Source organism: Mytilus trossulus, chromosome 9, assembly GCF_036588685.1.
Source record: "Mytilus trossulus isolate FHL-02 chromosome 9, PNRI_Mtr1.1.1.hap1, whole genome shotgun sequence".
Classification (NCBI taxonomy): domain Eukaryota; kingdom Metazoa; phylum Mollusca; class Bivalvia; order Mytilida; family Mytilidae; genus Mytilus; species Mytilus trossulus.
Genome location: NC_086381.1, coordinates 31,612,257 through 31,632,079, shown reverse-complemented (window position 1 = coordinate 31,632,079; position 19,823 = coordinate 31,612,257). Strand labels below are relative to the sequence as shown.

The following is a 19,823-nucleotide window of genomic DNA, read 5'->3' as shown; positions in this document are numbered from 1 at the left end:
AAGTTATTGTGTCAAACGAACAAAAATGTTTGTGATTTGGAATGTCAACTGTAACTATTTCCTTAAGCAAGATTTTTTTTTTTAAATAAGACTAAATATCAATGTTTTCCTTTTAGAAAAGTAATAAAAAACTCTACATTGTCTCTTGTGATATATCATAAAACATTAGCGATATTAACAAGTAGAGAACAGATATTAAGGGCAGTTTTTTTGTGCTGTGTTACTGTCACGCAGTGGTGTCACTTGAGTAATATTTGTTTAACATTGTCATAAAGGGGGAGGTTTACCATTCAATTGTTCTTGCTGTGTCCTGTACAAAGTCAGGAATATGGCAGTTGTTATCTAATATTTCCTCTCCCAATGTGTTGTTGACGTTTCTTTTGTTGCACTCTTGTGTTCCTGTTGTTCGTTTGTTTTCCTCTTATGGTTAACGTGTTTCCATCGGTTTTAGTTTGTAACCGGGATCTATTTTTTTCTCAATCGTTTTTACTTTTGAACACCGGTATGCTACTGTTGCCTATATCTAACCTTTGCTAGTTGTTTTTCCAAGTCGTGATTAGTCTGTATATATTTGCCTTTCATACTAACAATACTTCCTTCTGTTAAGAAAAATCAATACGAGACATATCAGAGGTTTTGAACATGCTGGACTATTGAAGTCGGACGAATTCTTTAAGCGAGATTTAAAACCTACTTTAATCACGAAAAAGTGCAATCGAATATGCCGAGACTGAGCAAGACAAATTTGATTTTTTTTAATTATGCCTAATGACTGTCGCTCCAGGAATACGTCAACATTTTGTTGCTTGACAATTTCGATTCAGAAATTCCTTTTACTTTTTAAACAATGGTACGGGCATATGTGAAGTGACCATTCATAATCAGATCAGTTTGAAGTGACAACGTCATGTTAAAAACATTTTATTTCAAAGGTCGTAGAAGACATTCTACCCCATTTTTATTTTTATAATTTGATGGCTCTGAAATTTCATATTTATTTAGGAGTCACTTAGATTCGTAATTTTATTTCTAATGAAAAAGAATGGAAAAAGTGTGTTAAGTCATGTGTTCGAGACAAATGTTAAAAGAAGTGCAAAATTGGGCCGTATTCTAGAAATCAAGGTCAAATTAGTTTTAAAAAGTGTGTACCTGAAAGTTTTAGTTTTATGTTTAATCTTTTCACTCTATTAATGGATTTTTCTTTTATTGTATGTGTTGCAGTACCATCAATCAGTTATTCGTATTGAATCTTGAAAAGATACGTCTGCTACTAATTCTTCTGGAGCACCTGATATCACCTCCAGTTTATGAAAGGGTTCGTGTTGCTGTTTTACACCTATTTTTGTCATTTTTACCTACTGTACATGTGTTTTGTTCATACATCGTTGTCAATATGCTGACTCGTCTATCAAACAAATGAGAGGTTAAGCTAGCTATAAAACCAGATTTAATCCACCGTTTTCTATTTAACAAAATGAATGTACCAAGTCAGGAATACAACAGTTGTTATCCATTCGTTTTAGCTTTTGATTTTGTCATTTTATAAGGGTCTTTTTTTTTAGAATTCAGCATTTTTGTGATTAAACTCTTGTCTATAATAACAGACTATCAACATACAACTTGTTCTAATATGTTTTGTAAAATAGAAACTTGAATGGTTGCAAATGTACTTGTATATCGATTTAGTCACCAATAACTCCCCAAACAAATTTTTGTTCAGCGCGTGAATACAAAGTAACTTTAAGGAATTCGATAGATTATATTTGGTTGTAAAGCCTTTTATATTTTATAGCTTGAGATACGACATTCCTGATAACAAAATCAGGAGTTAAAAACACAATTATTTGGGTTTTTTTTCAATTCAAAAGCAATTATGAAGCGTGAATATAAGATCAAAACAACAAAATAATCGTTATTTCTCAAATGCTTATACTAAAACGACTTTTACATCAAAAATCAAGATATTTTCAGATAATCAAATGCAGCTAAACATATTCTAAATGAATACAACTTTAAAATACGAATCATTGCCTAATTGGCACTTATGCTGTCAAGTTTCTTATCGCAAAAAGGAAATAAGGAGTTACCAAACTCATTTAAATCTAATCTACATATTTGCGATAAATAGGCTATATTTGTCGTAAAAAGTGTAGCACCTGCTGAACGTCCTATATCAATACATTTATTGATAAAGTTTTAAAGTTGATAAACATGTTTAGATATATGATACTAATAAAATAATTATCATAAATTACAACTGCCAATGGCTGGTTATTTTCGATAAGACCATTGAGATCTGCGATTTTCGTAGTACCAATTGTAACATCCCCCCGATTTCCTGAGATTGTTATATTTAGATGATAATACACAAACAGTGACCTAAATAAGCTTATACATATTTAGGTTGCTGCTTTTTTTTCATACTAATTATATCAACATTTTGAAGACCCATTTCACACATTTTTTATCTTTGGAAGTTTAACTATTACACGGTTGGTAATGTTGTCCTGCTAGAAAATGTTCTGTGCTGGTGATTCGGTCCTAACTGGTGATGGTGATCATTGAAAATATGTAAACAAAGACGAAAACGATGATTTTTGACGTTTTCTCTCATAAAAATGGAAGGAAACAGTTGATATTTTGTAATCTAGTTTAGTGTGGATTCATATGCAAACCATTAAAAAGGTGACCCTCTTAACTGTTTCAATTAGCGTAACACAAAATTGTTTATTTTCACAAAATCTAGAACTGAAAAAGTAAAACAAAAATGTCTACTAATATCATTAATGAATGAAAATTTAATGTCTTCCTAATTTCAGCATTGAGTATTTGTTTGAGTCTCAAATGGTTGATGCCGCTCTTGTGTCAAGTCTTATTATTTATATGTTGTATTCGATGATAATACTTATCATGTTGTAAATAACATAATACCCACTAACCATCTGAAAAGTTACATTTTCCGGCATATTTGATAGATTTTTCATATTTGTGCTTGAATTGAATTTGAACGTTTTGAATCGACTAAAGTTTGACACGCAAGTTTTTAAAAATGTCAAAAATCTCTTATCAGACGTATTTCAAATTTAGAACAAAATTAGTCCTACCGGCCCTTCTCCTTTCATCAATATTCCGAATATGCACCGTACATAGTATATAAGTTGCATTGAAGATTTTCCCGAAGCCATGATTTACTACTAGTATATATATATATATATATAACTCGTCTAAACATCAACCCAACAATGTTAGATCTGTAAATTTGCTATATATATATATATAATTTATTTGCCTCCTATTGGAAAGTATGAAACAAAGCAAAGACAATTACCATTAATCATATACAAACAACACGAGTTATGATTTACACAGAGACAGTCAATAAAGACGAGATGACGACGAAAAGTTCAATTATTTACATATGTTCATTACAGTTTGAAGATAGTTTATGTACCTCTAGCAGCGGTTGCGGGTCTGTAACAATTAACAAGAATTGTAGATAAAGTGCACACACCTGAAGTTAAACTGTTCTTTATTCTGTATATCAAAGTCGGTGTCACAGGCAAGAATACAATTAAGCAATGTATTGTCAGTCATACTTCCTAAGTGAACACTAAGTGTAATCGGGTTTATGTCTATAACACTCCTCAAAAATTGATCTCGAGCACCAACTGTATAGTCACATTATAGTATTGCATGAGTACAAGGATCATAAAAAAATCATGAAAATTCTTCCAGCTCAAAGTTGACTTCAACGTGAGTACCACAAAGATCTACTGTATGCTCTCTGCTGATAACATATAATTTACGTGGGATATTTTAATCCTCTGATGTTTTTCGTTGTAATGCAATTAGTAGCATGATAATTCAGAATTGTCTTTTAATATTTTATTACCTATAGTTTAAACTTTTTTTATGAAAATTTTTAATATAGAATTTTTGTTAATGTTATACAGTTTTTGGAATTTTCTTATTCTCATCTGATATTGTCAAATGTCTTATCGTTTGTAGTTTGAATTCTATTTTTCTTATTTTCTATACATGTACCTATGTTAAAGTTTAAATAATTAATCAGCCAGTTCATTTATTAGGCTTTAGTCTGAAACACATAGATGTACACGATTTAGATTGTTTTACAGTTTGATTTAGACGAAATACCGACAATGCTATATATAATACAATTAATTATCTTAATTAAATTACTAATATAATTAATCAATATTTTTGTAATTATTATAAAATGCTTAAAATAACATAATAAAACAGCTAATCTTCTATTATATCAAAATTTAGAAAATTTACCTGTATCCTCACTTTTTTGGCGTTGATCAAGTCGTTTGCCAGACAGTTCCTGGTTCTGTTTTGCTGTCCTGTGTTATTTTACGTGTTCTTTTAATTTTTTGATCAGCATGACGAAATTTTGTATTGTGTATTTGTGTAGTTCTGTCCTTAATATGTTTGCATTAATGTGTACTGTATTTCTGTCATGTAATATCATTTTGGTGTTATATTTAAAACCGCGAGGTTTGGCTAGCCACAAAACAAGGTTCTATTCACCATTGTTTTCTTAAAATGTCCTACATCACTAATACAATATTACACATATACAGCCATGTTCAGTTCTCCTTAAAGACATTTTGGTTTTTGATGACACAGTACAACACTGTCGCAATTCAAAATGTGAGACCAAAGGCTGCAAAACTTGTGTTATTTTAATTACAGATGCTGAATTCACTAGCAATTTGACCAAGAAGTCATAATTTACCAGAAGTTACGATGATCTGAATTGTAAATCGATAAATGTCGTCTACGGATTAGAGTGCAACCTTTGCGAATTGGTACACGTCGGTGAAACGAAAGGAAGGCTAAACAAACGTATGTGCGGTCATAGATCAGACATTAATCTCAATGCTAACGACATTCTATACCAAACCTATTGCAACTAAAATTTTCAATTACAAATGCGTTTTGCAGGATATCGATATTGACGACTACAAGTCTAAACCTCCTGATTGCACTTGTGCTAGTTCCCAATTCACATATAATCCTGCTGGCCACGTTATTTCCGGTGACCTCAACATTGTTAATAACACTTCTCTACGAAATGTTTTATCGAAAGGTCCGAAATATCGTGAGCCTAAATCCATCAATTGGAAATACAACTTTAAAATTTTGATGGATGCAGTCGAGGATTATGCCAGGCAATGGACTAAGCGCGAGAAGGAAGACGTAGACACCCTATCCGAATGGATTAAGGCAGTGAGGTCGTTAATTCAAATCAGAATTAAGAAACTGAATGGGTCCATCAATGCCTATGCTACGTCAATCTTCAAAGACCCAATTGTTGCTAAACACCTATCCGACATCCATAATAAATATGTTGTTGTCCCCGCAGACAAAGCCCCAAATAACATCGTTTTTGTCTGTAAAAGTCATTACATTAATTGCTTGATAAACGAATTAGGTATAGACAATTTACTTGGAAACTCAACATATAGCCTCACGACACTTACCAAAGAGGAAATCCTGGATAATCATAGGTCTGTTCTTTGTTCCTTTGGTATTTCAACCAAAGATGAAGAACTGGATGTTCCGTCACTGTATTGGATACCTAAACTACATAAGTGTCCTTACAAACAACGGTATATTGCTGGGTCTTCTAAGTGCTCCACTAAACCCCTTTCTAGATTATTAACATCTATTTTATCAGCAATCAAAGACGGGCTTCAAAGTTATTGTGAAACTGCCTATACTAGAGGTGGCGTGAATCAGATGTGGATACTTAAAAAATCCAAAGATCTGTTAGAGTACATACAATCTAACTCTCCTTCATATTGTAACAGTATTAAAACATTTGACTTTTCTACTCTTTACACAAGTATTCCACATTCCAAACTAAAAGACAAATTAAAAGAGTTGGTATTACTTTGCTTCATAAAAAAGAATGCAAAAATGCAACGTAGATACAAGTATCTTGTCTTAGGGAGGGATAAATCCTACTTTGTAAAGAATCACTCTGATTCAAACAAAAAATTCTCTGAAACCGATATTATCAAGATGCTTGATTTCTTCATTGACAACATATTTGTTACGTTCGGAGAACGTGTTTTTCAACAGACTGTCGGCATCCCAATGGGAACAAACTGTGCCCCCCTACTTGCTGACTTGTTTCTTTATTATTATGAGGCTGACTTAATGCAGGAACTTCTTAGGAAGAAAAACAAGAAGTTAGCAATATCCTTTAACTCTACTTTCCGCTAGATAGATGACGTTCTTTCACTAAACAATTCAAAATTTGGTGACTATGTGGAACGCATCTATCCCATCGAATTGGAGATAAAGGATACTACAGATACAGTTAAGTCGGCTTCATATCTTGACTTACATCTAGAAATTGACAATGAGGGTCGGTTGATTACAAAACTTTACGACAAAAGAGATGATTTCAGCCTTCCATTTGTGAACTTTCCAGTTCTAAGTAGCAACATTCCAGCAGCACCTGCATACGGGGTATATATCTCCCAATTGATACGATATTCCCGTGATTGCATTTCCTATCATGATTTTCTTGATAGAGGGTTACTGCTCACAAGGAAGCTATTAAACCAAGATTTCCAAATGGTGAAGTTGAAATCATACGTTCGTAAATTTTACGGACGCCATCACGAGCTGGTTGACCGTTATGGAATAACCGTTTCACAAATGATATTGGATATGTTCCTTACGTCGTAACTACAATCCCCTTCCCTTTCATGAATTTGACCTACCGAATAAGACTATTTACCGGATTTGTAATCCCATAAGCAACACGACGGTAGCCGCATGTGGAGCAGGATCTGCTTACCCTTCCGGAGCACCTGAGATCACCCCTAGTTTTTGGTGAGGTTCGTGTTGTTTATTCTTTAGTTTTCTATGTTGTGTCATGTGTACTACTGTTTTTCTGTTTGTATTTTTTTCATTTTTAGCCATGGCGTGGTCAGTTTGTTTTAGATTGATGAGTTTGACTGTCCCTTTGGTATCTTTTCTTTTACAGTTGTTATCGTTTAGTTCGTTTTCTGATTGTGTTGTATTGTCGTATGTTTTTTGTTGCACTACAGTGTTTCTATTGTTTCGTTGTTTTCCTCTTTTATTTGATGTGTTTCCCTCGGTTTAAGTTTGTTAATAATATTTGTGTTTTCTTAATGATTTATGCATTTCGAATAGCAGTATGCTACTGTTACCTTTATTTTTTAATAAGAATAAAGATGCCATTGTTAAATGTATGAAAAATCTACGTGCACAGGACGTTTACCTTTAAAACGATAGAACATTTGCGCTTCCAATACTACGGACATTTGCGTTTTAAATTTTGAATCACTTATATTAAATTGACCGGACAATGCGCTTTTTTCTCTATAGTCGTCTACCTGTTAATTTAATGAGAAGTAATATTACGACAAATGATGCAGAATCCTTCCATGCCCACTTTAATGAACAGTCCTACTCACTCATTTTGCTAATTTTCTTTTCTTTTTGAAGAGCGCCATTTAACAACAGTCGGTGAATTACATTCATATTTATATATCATATGTCATATTTATGAGCAGGCATCCCATAATTGAGAAACATGATTATTTATTTGAAAAATGGGCGAAATACCAGTCAGAACAGATACCAAGGGCTAATTCTTTTCAGTCCTTGAGCTTTAGATATCAAGCGGAAACTGACCTGTTATGACTGTACGTGTTTTCAAGTCTTTAAAATTATTTCTTTTACTTGCTATGTATAAACTTTTAACTTACATCAGTGTGCTAAGAAATGTTCTATGCAATGATTTTTAAACTTTTAACTCTTCCAGGTATTAACTTGTCGGTCCCAAGCTCGGATAAAAGATGAGGATAATTATTAAAACCAAATATTGCAAAAGCGCAAATGTCCTATGTAAAAAGCCCAAAGGTCCATATGATATGAAGCGCAAGTGTCTTAAAATAAAGAAAATGTTTTATGAAAGAAAGAAAAACCGTCCTGCGCCGAAATCTACAGAGAGAATCATTTCCCGACAAATTTTCTATAGCTTTTTCTGAAAAAATCCTCAAAACTATTTTAAATCATTTGTTCATATACAGACTCACAGAACAAAATAACTCCCTCATTATTTGAAGAGTCCAAAATGTTATCTAAAACAAGTAAAGACAATTGGTTGGGAAGCATTTATTCATTATCTAAATATCTTCATTTAACCCCAGAATATTTGTTAAATCACAAATTTCATATAAAGTCAATTTTCATTTAAAAAAACTCCGAATAAAATATAATGAAATTTGGCTTAACCAACTAAATAATGAAAAACCTGTCATAGTGCAAGGAAATAAATCAAGGAGCTATAAACTATTTGAAAATAATATAAGCCCTGAAAAATAGTTATTGTTAAATAATTGTTAAACATTAAATGAGTTAACCAAATATAGAATTAGTGTCCATGAACTTGAAATAGAAAAGGGAAGACATAAAGGAATACCCCCAGATAAAAGATTTTGTAAATTATGTAATAATGACATTGTTGAGGATGAAATTCATTTTCTTCTTGAAAGTCCATCACTTAAAACTGAAAGGTAAAATTTTATTTTAGGTATATCCTCTTAATTTACTAATTTTAAAACTTTAAATGACCAATCTAAATTTGTATGGTTGATGTCAAAAGAATATCCATTTGTTAATAACATAATGATTAAATTAATAGATAGTTTAATAGAAACTTGAAGAGTAAAATTAAGTATTAATACATGAGTAGCCCACAGCTCTTCTTGGGTTGAAATAGCTGAAATTAGCTTTAAATTGTTTCAGACCGATATGGGTAGGTTTCCTGGACATTCAGTCCAATTCATATGGATCTTAAGGCTGAACTCATGGGTTTAAATAGCTTAAAATAGCTTAGAATAACCCGCTTTTTATTGTCCACGAATATAGTTCCTTTTAATTAGAGTATATATTTCCTTATTTTTTTTCCTTTCCCTTCCTCACTCATTTTTTAGAATGTTTTGGGTGCAAATGAAAGAAGAGAGGTGAAATAAATTTTTGGATGTTGTATTTAAACTGAATTTGATATGGAATGAGTGATAAGGCTAAGTGCAAAAAGATAATAGTTACATCTTTTGACTTGTCAATAGGGGTATGGATGTGCAATGGCTAAATTTGTAAAAGTGATTGGTTCAATCTTTCTGAATTTTTGATACATATTTGGACTAGGAATATACATTACACACACACAAAATTTGACAGAGGTGCATAGTGCAATTTTTTTAACGATGCAAAACGTTATTAAGAACTGATAGAGGAATAAATTGTGGTCTGTGGCCAGTTCACTCACACATTATCTTTGATAATATGTACTGTGTTTGTTGTTTTCCTTCTCTTATATAGTTTTAGTTTAAATTATTGTCATGTATTGTAATTGCAATGAAAATCAAAGTGATGGAAATCACTTATTGAAAGATTAGAAGAATAGTTTGAAAAATTTCATATTAAGGTATGGTGGGGGAAATGAACATTGATGAAGCACTATTGCTGAAAATGCATTATAAGGAGGTCTTTAGAAGGAAAAGTACTTTTCTAGTATGAGGATAACATGAGCTCAAATTAAATAATATGTTTTTTTTAATTTGCACAATTTTATTTAAACTGCAGTTTATATCTTATCCAAATAATGTTGCCTGTTCTGAACATGTTGCAAAAAATCAAACAATTGCAAATCAAAAATTCTTCTACTAAGTAAATGTAACCAACTATCCTTGTGAGACATACAATCTAGACCATGCAACAGCTAAGAACTTTACAATGCCTGAAAATGTTGTTTAAGGACATGTTGTAAGTTGAAACAATAAGTAATATGACATTGAAGGTTAAAAGTTGTAGAGTGCATTTTTATCAATTCTTAAAGTATATTTCACAGGGCATTTGAAAGGTACTTTTTCAACGTAAGCAAATCAAAAAAACTTATTTTATTGACATGTGGATTCTTTCTTGATTGCAAAAATGTATATTCATTTCTTACAAAAATTCAAATGACTAAAATATACATTATGATTGATGAGGAATAAACTAATAAACAATGGTTTGTTATACATTTAATTTAAAGTTTTAAAATTTCAAAACTGTTTCAAGTCAAATCCTGATAAAAACATAAGTGAACGAATATAAATTGATGATAAATTACAGATAATTATTTGAAATTTATTAAGTAAATTATAGTACTTTTTGGAATTTTGGGTCCTCAATGCTCTTCAACTTTGTATTTGTTTGGCTTTTTAACTATTTTGATCTGAGCGTCACTGATGAGTCTTATGCAGACGAAACGCGCGTCTGGCGTATAAAATTATAATCCTGGTACTTTTGATAACTACTTAGTACTTGAATACTTTTTATATATTCATATTTATAATCAAACTTCATTTTCTTTTAAAGACCTTGTTAATCAATTAATCATTTATTTTTCAGACATAATTTACAGAATCACTTTATGTAATGCAGATCAAAAGAAATAGGCAATAAATAAATCTATCATCCTCACATATATCAAACATCTAATATATACATTTGTGTATTCAATTATAAGGTCTAACATTTGTATATTGAATTGTATATTGATGGTTATGTATTATTATGTAACACAGATGTTGAAAGGTAATGTGGTCAATTTGACTGACAGCTTAGGGGGTAGGCATTGTAATTGAAGGTCTACCTTGTCTCTGAATGTTTGTTGATAATCACAGTTGTCAATCATACTAATATAAATAATATAGTATCAATACCCAATTAGCTAATCAAAATATTTAAAAAAAAAACTAAAAAAAAACCCTGCACATCAACACGCCTTATTGACATACATTCTTGAATGAACTGCTCTAAAAATATACCCATTTGTCAGTTTATTTGTGTATTATGTGCACATAGGGAACTATATTTCAGTGTGAATACATTTATTAATAGTAGCTAACCTGTCATGTTGTTAGAGGGGCAATGTCTAAGTAAAGATTTAGAACAAGTTCTAATCTTTCCAAAAATCATTAAAATTATTTGTACACTTCGATTGAAACTGTAATTGTACTGCTTCTCGGGGCGTCTTGAATGACAAATACAAATTGCTGTTGTTGTTGTTATACGATCAAATTATAACAGTCTGTTAAAAATCTTGTTATTTTAAACAAAGCGGACAGTTAAAGAAACGAAAAAATAAAATAAAAAACAATATTAAAAAGTAAAATAGAATAAAGATAAAAAAAAAGTAGAATAGTTGTCTACACCAAACAATGACGTTTAACATAAACAAAGCTAAAGCTATTCTACTAAAAACAAAAAATATTTTTTACATTAATATAAATTGAGAGATATAACTTATGATGATATAGGCAGTATATAAGTTAAAATCTTACAGTTGTAGACATCACATCTGTAAAACTCCATCTATCTCGTATAAGGTCACTAACAGATTCCTTATTGCGATTTGAGCCTCTCTCTCACCCCATATGGTATTTTCTGACAATATATATATATCGCATTAGGTCATTAGCATACTATGTAATTAATAAGATTATGAATGAATGAAAAGGCGAAGTAACATATAAACAAACAATAACGTGGATACTTGTGCTAGTTCTTTGTTTCCTGTCGAGCAAAAAACTGCTAGTGGAGTTGACACAAAGTCGATAGCTTTCTGGCTGCATTTCCCCTGAATCGCCTCTTTAATGCATTTTAATAATGCATCATCGGGGCCGCTGAAATGTAATTTAAATCGATATTTAAAACATACAAATATGCTAAACTTATACGCTATCTGCATTTAAAACATGTGTATTGTAAGGGACCTGGGGTAGGCTTCAATATGTATATCATTTGGGTATGTCTCCGTAAAGGTTGCAGCATTAACCATTTTTAAACGTGTATATATGTGTCTGGATGGTCAGCCATTATGGACCAATTGTGCCTGCCTGTAACAGAGAAATATCTGCCCAGCCACAAGACAACTGCCAAAAACGCAACACTGTACCAACACTAAAATGATTAATAAACATAAGTATCCATTCCTAGTCAGGAAATCAGTCTTTGCTCAGTTGTAAATTGTAAGTTGATTTACCATTTACTGGAGATTTCTATTTCACTTACAATAATGCATAATCCACAGGACTAAATATTTATTAGCACATAAAATATAATAATATGGTAAAATACAGGAATAAGATATATTCTTCTAATATTGTTTATATAATCAAGTCACCCTTGACTAAGCTTGGTGATGAAGCATGGATAAATCAGGGTAAGAAAAATCTATATTTAAGATTGTGATGGCACATCCAAATTGGGACTGGAACATCTAAATACCAACAATTGGCACATCCATGTAACTAATTATGTCAGGCCGAAAGTAACAGTTTATCCTAGTAAAATCCTTATATATGGTCCCTTGTTAATTATCTATGGTTGGAAAGGTCGATGTGATGGGGAATAACTGCAGGATTACATAATTAACACACTGGGGTTGCTGGACAAGGTAGGAACTGACAGCCGGTTTTTATCATTACTTACCATTTAAATTCTGTGGGTTGATGTGTTGAGTACAAAATGGTATTAAAATTGCAATAAATATTCATACCTATTCTGTGTTGTTATTTCTTTACGAAAATTATAAATGTTGTCACTTTTAGAACTTGTAGTTACACGCCACGGCAGCTATTCGCCATATTATGAAAGCGGCGCTCCTTATATAACAAATGTATATGTCCCGTGACAGGTATTAACCAACCAAAACAATGAAAACAAAAATGGTGGGACAAGTTGAGCCGGGCAATTGCCCGAACTTTCATGAATTTGGAGTTAATTAAGAGTTGACAGCTTGCCCGGGTGTGGCGCTTTATTAGCTATGACTTTAAGGAAAGCGGGACTGTAGGTTAGAACGTCGTACATTACGTAAATTTTAATCGGGCAAGCAAAACATAGTTTTAGTTAAAGCGCTTTGATACAAAAATGGCGTAATCACATTGTAAACAGGCTTAGTGCAAAAATAACCCAAGGGCGACAAATTCATATCATTTAGATACATAATTATAATAGGAAATTGTTAATTGAATTTCATGTTTCCACGTTTACTGATCTTGCAAAAAAACTAAAATCTCAAGAAATACATAGCAGACGAATTCCTAGACGTCTAGACGGTCATGTGACTTTGTTTACATGGCGATCGATTTCGATCAGCTGAGAATCGATAAAATTCTATTTTACTTCTTATTTAAAACATGTAATGATAATTATTACAAAAATAAAGCAGCAGTTAAACGTGGAAATGGTACGGCTTTTACTTTTATACAATGTTAAGCCCTGTGACATTTATGAAAAGAAACAACAAACATGACTAACTTTGAACTTCTGAACATGTTAACAAATTACGAAATATTTCCATTGAAACTATTTCCTGGCTTGCACCAAGAAGAATAACTAAATATCTTAACATAACAAAGTGCCTTAGCCAAACATTATCAGCAAGAACTTGTAAATTGGCAAAACATGAAAAATAAATAGAAATGTTGACTTCCAAAGATTATAAAATGTCAGGAGGGGTTACACCCTGCATATTACAGTATAATAGTTTATCCTAGTCGGATTCTGATAAAAAGATACAAACATACAAAAAAACAAAGATTCAAAAATAGCAGTATTGCAAACACCATAAAAATACAGACGTGTACGAGCTAACACAATAATCATTCAATCGAACACTTAACTGACGCTATCTCAAGTTGGTTTATATTTGTAGAATATCTATTTCACAGATGACTTCAGATATGTTCCAATTGTCATAACCAGAACCGCGTGATCTCTCCTCGAATGTGTCATACCGTCTTAGACTTATCACCCGGTTTGTTCTAAGAAACGTAATGCAACAATTAATATAGTTCATTTGCCAATTACTGATTTGATTTAGTCAGACCTGCCAACGATCCCGATTTTCGCGGTATCATCCCGATGTTTACCCCTCAACCCGAATCCCGATATCGGGATTGTAAAATTAGTCAAAATCCCGATTTTCAACAAATATACCCGAAAAAAATATTGTTTACCGATTTTGAATTTTTTCTGATCAATTTTAAAAAAAATCAATCATTTTACCTGGGGACATATTATGACAAGTTAATGACCCTACGCTTATCAACAGTCACAGCAGGTGTCATAATTAGTGGTTGTATGTAATCAGATCTGAATCTGAATAAATACGTTGCAGGGCCAGGATATGGCATCAATGGCAACGGGAGAGAGGCGCTGGAAAATTAGTCAAACGTTGTGAGAGCAACCGAAGTTTTAAAGCTCTCAATTGTCTTAGCACACACGAGATTGTCTGGTAGTCTATTCCAATCAGGTATTGTTCTTACAAAGAATGACTGTTTGTATTGTTCTGATTTGCTCGGTGGAATTTTAAAGCAACGGCTGTTGTTTTGAGCAAATTTGTCTACAATGTTTGTCGTTTTATACATTGTAGTCACTAAATTTTTTTGATTTAATTTGTCGTTTTGGTCTCTCTTTGACTAATACTGAGTCTTGCGGTATAGCTGGTACCAACTCCCCGGCCACCTTGTAGAGAAAAGTAAGTCTACTGTGACGACGTCTGTTTTCCAGTGTTGGAAGTTTTAGTTCAATCATAAGTCTCCTTATGCTACCTTCCTCTCTGCTTGTGTAATCCCCACTAATGAAACGCACTGCTTGTCTCTGTACTTTTTCAAGTGCATTAATATCCTTCATTAAGTAAGGGTCCCAGACTATGGACGCATATTCTAAAAGTGAACGGATAAGTCCTATATATGCCTGTTTCCTGCAATCCTTTGGACAGTGGCGGAGGTTTCGTCGCAAGAAGCCTAGAGTTGAGTTGGCTTTCTTCACGGTTTTAGCGATGTGGGCGCCCCACCTCAGATCATCTGAGATAATTACACCGAGATACGGATTTTGTTGTACCTGTTGCAGTATCTGATTGTCCAGTTTATAAAAATGAGATAATTTGTTGTTGACACTCATCACGTAACATTTTTTGGCATTGAATCTCATACCCCATTTTGTGGCCCATTCTTCCAACGATACAAGGTCGTTTTGTAGTAGTTGGTGGTCCTGTTGTGTTTGGACTTTCCTATACAGTAGGCAATCATCTGCGAATAATCTGACTTGAGATTTAACAGTTTCGGGTAAGTCATTAATATGACATAGGAACAGCAGCGGTCCTAATACCGTGCCTTGAGGAACTCCTGATGCTACCCCTACAGAGTCAGAATTTTCGCCATCCACTAAGACTCTCATGGATTGTTTTGTCAGGAACATGTTGAGCCAATCTAGTATTGGACCATCAATACCATAACTTTCGAGTTTGGCTAATAGCCTTTGATGCGGGACCGTATCGAAGGCTATAGAGAAATCTAGTATAACTATATCTGTCTGCAGGCCTTTGTCTTGAAGTTGGAATAAGTCGTTCATCGTTGTTAGAAGCTGCGTTTGACAGGAGAAACCTGAACGGAAGCCATGCTGGAGAGATGTGAGTATGTTGTTTCTTTCAAGGTGTGTCAAGATGTGTTTACATATAATGTGCGCAAGCAGCTTGCAGGTAACGCAGGTAAGAGAAACAGGTCTGAAGTTCTCTGGTGTGTTTATATTTCCTTTTTTAAATACAGGAGTGATATTTGCGTTTAACCAGTTAGTAGGTAGAGTGCCAGAGTTTATGGATTGCTGGAAGATGTGTCGCAGCCCAGGTGCTAGTTGTTTAGAGCAGTTTTTAAGGACAATGTTTGGTAAATTGTCTGGCCCAATGGCTTTAAATGGCTTTATGTTTTTCAAAAGTTTTTCGACTCCATCTGTTGTTATTTTCAGTGAAGATATTGATTTTCCGACTTTCTTCTCTAACTTTGGTGTTGCATTGAAAGTGTCTTTTGTAAAAAACCGATTCAAATTGGTTTAAAAGTATATTGGCTTTCTCCTTGTTGTCGTTTACAAGTGCTCCATTATGTTTCATTGCAGGTATGCCAATGTTTTCCTGTCGTCTGGATTTAACATAGCGCCAGAATGGTTGGTTTAGTGTTGTTATCTTGTAGACCTTGGTAAATGGTGTTGTTGATATAGTTGATCTCTGCTTTCTTAAATTCTTTTTTGCACTTTTTTTGGAAGCTCTTGTAGTCATTCCACTGCTTAGATCTCTTCGCATGCTTATAGAGTCTTATTTTGCGTTTTATCATCCGGCTTAGATTTCTGTTGAGCCACGGCAGCGATTTTCTAGATACGCATACCTTTGACGGGGTGTATTTGTCAATAATTGTGAGTACAGTGGTGGTGAAGGTTGACCATAGATCCTCTACTGGAGTGGCGGTTTGGGATTCCATAGTTGTTGACAGTTGTTCCATTTCTTTGTAGATTGAGTCCCAGTCGGCTTTGTTGAACATGTATTTCTTACGCTTTGACTGTTTGATATAGTGTGGGATTATGTCAAAGTCTGTGACTACCATAGCGTGATCACTGATGCCAGGAATGCTGGTTGAAGATTTACATAGTGATGGATTATTTGTGAAAACAAGGTCTAGTAAGTTATTATATCTAGTTGGTTCTCTCTGTACTTGAGTAAGCCCCAGATCTATGGAGATGTCTAAAAGTGCTTGTTGTACTTCACGGTCTTGAGCACCTGGTTTAACTAAGAGGGTGTCCCAATCAATGTCAGGGCAGTTAAAGTCCCCTGCTATGATCATTTGTTTATATTTATTACCGTCAGCAAGTTTGTTTATTGACTTTTTAAGTTTGATGATGTCTTTCATATTACGGTGTGGCATATAAAATGATGCCAAGTATAAGTCCTTCATACTCTGTAGTTTTACTTTTGTCCAAATAATTTCACATTCAGTGACAAGCTCGACTTTTTCATCAGATACCAAGTTTGATTTAATACCTGTAAATACGCCTCCTCCAAGGGAGTCTCGATCATTACGGTGAAATATGTAATTCTCTGGGAAAACTTCACAAGACTTTATACAGTTTTTCTCTGGGTCCCTACCCGGTTTAATGCCTTTCAGCCATGATTCAGTGCCACATATTAGATCTGGTTTTACATATTCAACAGCTGTCATAAATTCAGATTTGTTAGTGTTTATGCTGCAACAGTTCACTGTTAATAGCCTAAAGTTTGTACTTTTAGGAAATACTGTGGACTTGGAGCTAGTTCTAGTACTATTTGTGTTTGCCTTATCACTGTTTCCTATACTTGACTTTTGGCTGTGTGTTGATTTTGTTGACAAGTGTTTTCTCGTTTTGGGGCTACTGGTATGCAGTGGACTAAAGTGATCGCATGACGTGAATGAGTCAAGGACTGAGTCGGTGCCTGATAGAGGTGCATACAGATTACCTAATGGGTCGTAACAATCCTCAACATTAATTTGTATAAATTTGGTCAAACAGTATTTCAATTTTAATCGATTTATCATACAAGCACAATTTGCAACATTTGCCGTAGTTCCACAGCAAAATCATAATTAATTGAAAGATGAGATCTGTAAAGAACTCTCAAGAAAACATCGTTTATCTTGAAATCTGTTTAATTTTTGAAACCAGACATCGTGTGTCTGTTGATCTAAAATCGACGCCATTTTGTATACACTTCTACTGTGTTACTGTATAAGCCTCCGCAGGTAAGAGCACCTCTGAATACAAAGAAAGATAACTCAAATTTAATCCATTTTCTCATTGATACTGATATAAAGACCATGAGTAAGACTAAATCAAAATCTGTCTTCATCCTTCTTACTTTAGGACATGTAGTTTTAGGTGTTTTGAGTCAAGGTTCATAGATGAGAAGGTCTTTGGAGGGTGGAAAGGGGGGGTCTCTACTTTGAATCTTTTATTTTCAATGCCATTTTCTCTATTCCTTAGTTATATTGTCAATTTTATAATTTAATAGTACAAGAATCATGCAAATAAAAGTAACCAAGGCCTACAAGCTCATCATTAGTATACCAAAAGAAAAAAGAAGAGAACTTATACTATTTTAGGAGTAAAAAACATTGCTCACAGAAAAGTCGCTAAAATTGTAACCCTTTCAAATCTTGTCGCGCGCTAAATCCCCCATGGAGATTTTCAAAAGTTGGCAGGTCTGTTATTACACACTTTTTAAGGAAATAACTTCCCTTTGACATTCGTCGACTGGTTCCATACCGGACAAAATTGGCATTTTCGAATGCAAAGCATGATGAGTTGAAAGTGAAGACAGTATCGTCGGTTAACTAATTTTTCATTAAAAATAATTTCTGATGTCAAAAGTATTTAGCTGAACAACAAATTAATGCAATTGTAAGATTTAAAAACCATAAATATTACTCACATAACGGACAGGTAAATTTGCTCTTTCTGCTGGCTCTCCATTGTAAATAAAAATTAATGTCCCTCATAAGGGAGACAACTAAAATATGGATATCTAATTACAGGGTCAATTACGGGAATTGGCAAGTAGCCTATTGTAACACGAGGAGCAAGATCTGTATATCTTTCCAAGGCACCTTCAATCACCCGTGATCTTGTGGGGTTTGTGTTGCCCGGTCTTTGGCGTTTAACTAACATGTTTTCGCAGTTTTAAGACCAGTAATCTGATCTGTATATTTTCTGATTGTTTGATATTTTGAAGTGGTCCGATTTTGTCGGTATTGCAAGAGACGATTTTAAATAAGTCCGTCTGTTAATGATATTCCACTTTATGCACCAACCTTAAAGACTCGAATCTTATTTGTTGCCTTGCATTAAACTATTAACAAATAAAACTTAGTATGAATCAATTCTTTATTGTTCTATGTATACTCACCCACATCCAATGGAAAAAATCGTTTCAGGGTCGAGTGGGATGTTCGTGTAACAAAATTTTAGACTGTTTAAAACAGCAGATATGTCATAGCAAACAGTTAACTCAATCAAATCTATTAAATTAAAAATTTCTTGTAAATACAATATTCCAAAAAATACTCAAATATACTTGTATGTGCCTGCCTGTGCGTGTAGTGTGTGTCCTTATATTTTACAGTTAGGGTTTAATTTTTGCTTGTGATTTGACTGTTTTTCAACTGGTAACCCATCGTATAAATACGCGGACATTATCGAGTGCAAAATACATGTAACATTCCTTATGAATGAATATTCAAATCTCATCTATTTAAAAAATCGAATTATTACACAAGAGTGTCCACCATGCTCTTACACTGCACTATTATTACGACAGTAGAATAGAACGATGTATACAAATGTATTGAAATAACACAATACGAGTAAATTTTATATAACAAAACATAACCGAGTACAACGATTTATAAGTTTTAAAGGATTTGCATATATCAATGCTTGAATTGAATTCGTCAATTAAAATTTGTCTCTTGGTTTGCACTTCTATAAACCATATTTTGTAAACAACAATCGTGATATATTCATGTGCGATACACATGCTCACAAGAATCCCTGGATTTTCAGCAAATTGGGATTAAAACAACAACATAACAGTTGTTTCTATTAAAATGCATGTATATATATAACGAAAAAATGAATAAAATATCAAAGCGTCGAAATGTATAAAATTCTACGAAATTTCATGGATGATATACCGAATTTACATCATGGCAAAACACGACTTCATACGAATGAACATTTTCAAGATGGTGGCCAACTCCATACTTACGACCTGTCAATTGTGCACTTGACGGTAATGATAGAACCAATAAACCAAAAAATGTTAAACAAAAAAATCGCGATTATTTGGCTTAGGAATTATCAGGATTAAACACATTTTTCTAGATTATTGATATGCA

The 19,823-nt window shown here is 33.2% G+C and overlaps 1 protein-coding gene across 1 annotated transcript in view; it reads right to left on the bottom strand.

Annotated features, from left to right (window-relative positions):
- The window catches only part of LOC134685563 (inactive pancreatic lipase-related protein 1-like), a 210,257-nt gene that overhangs the window by 131,953 nt on the left and 58,481 nt on the right, over positions 1-19,823 (bottom strand). The gene's annotated exons all lie outside the window — the stretch shown is intronic.